The sequence below is a fragment of the Solanum tuberosum genome, unplaced genomic scaffold (genome assembly GCF_000226075.1).
Source record: "Solanum tuberosum cultivar DM 1-3 516 R44 unplaced genomic scaffold, SolTub_3.0 scf00021, whole genome shotgun sequence".
Taxonomy (NCBI): Eukaryota; Viridiplantae; Streptophyta; class Magnoliopsida; order Solanales; family Solanaceae; genus Solanum; species Solanum tuberosum.
The window spans coordinates 2,157,412-2,158,944 of NW_006238947.1; positions in this window are offsets into that span (position 1 = coordinate 2,157,412).

Below are 1,533 nucleotides of genomic sequence, written 5' to 3' on the forward strand. Positions count from 1 at the left end.
TTTTGGTGATGTTTGAGTGGATTTGTACAGTGAGCTGAGAAAGGAGTACTTATACGTTACTTAAGTGGGCCTATTAAGTTAGTTACTTAGTTTATGAACTGACAGTTAGACCCCTAAAGTTTTTTAAATAACAGTTTCAGTTAATTACAGATTTCACCCAATTTGTCATTTCTTTTTTCTATTTTAAGTCCACCTCTACATCAATTGCACCGGTTAAAATGGGGTAAGTTAATAAATGAGTGATTTATTGACCCGTCTAAAAGTTACTTGAATTGAAATGAACTAAAATGAGGGTCATAACACAATTCGTTCAATTTTTCCTCAAGTGTTGATTGTTTTCTTATATTTTTAGTATATTTAATAAAACAATTTTTTTATTATGATAAATACTCACTCTATCCAAAAATAGTTGTCCACTATACTAAAAATAATTGCCCACTTGTCCAATTTAGAAAATTAAGAGATAATTTACCTTTTGTGTCTATTTTACCTTTGTTTTTAAGTACTCATTTATCATCTAGCATATTTTAAAGCATTAAACTTAATAAAGTCAAAGGATAATATAGTAGTATTGTCACGACCCGAGCCTATACCCTGGACGTGGCCGGCACTCAAAGACCATTGCTGGTCCCCAAGCGAACCCTCATCCTGGCTGACTACAAGCGGAAAACTGATTCAAGCATACAAAGCTTAAAAACTGAAATAAAAGTTCATAAACTTAAATACAAACTTTAAGTCCAAAGAAAACTCTGTATAATAAAATATATACAACTCGCCATAAAAAAGGCAACTTTAGTCTTTAAAACATTTAACAAAATAAATGAAGACTTATAAAACTCTACTGTCTATCTATGAAGCCTCTAAATGACAATGATGGAAGTTTGGACAATACCCATGACCTCCAAACAACTGAAGTAAATGGAATCCTCCGGAAGTAATGAGGCTCACTATAGCTAACTCGAACACTCGGATGTATCAACGAAGCTCCAGTTGATGATCATGAATACCTGTGTCTGCATCATGAGAAGATGCAGGCCAAATGGCTCAGTACGTGGAATGTACGAGTATGTAAGGGGAATTCTAAAACATAAACATAAGCTTGAAACTTGATAAAAAGGAAACATACTTGCCTCTTTTCAATCTTACTCAACTCAAGGAAACTCCAAACTACTCAAACTTACTCAACTCAAAAGTACTCAAGGATAAGATACTCAACTCAGAGATTAGATACTCAACTCAAGGATATGATATTCGACTTAAAGATATGATATTCGACTCTGGATACTCAACTTTAAATACTCAACTCAATATGACTGAACTCATTTCAATATAAAGCAATTTAAAACAAGTGCAATATAAAGAAACAAACTGTTTAAAAACATGCTGTCAAATCTGTGTGTATGCAAGGATACAACATAACTCTGAAATGTATGTAAAAATACAATAAACTGATGTATATAAAAATACAATAACTTCTGTGGAGTTTCTCTAACCGACAACCATCACATAAGAGCTATAGTGATGATACAACGA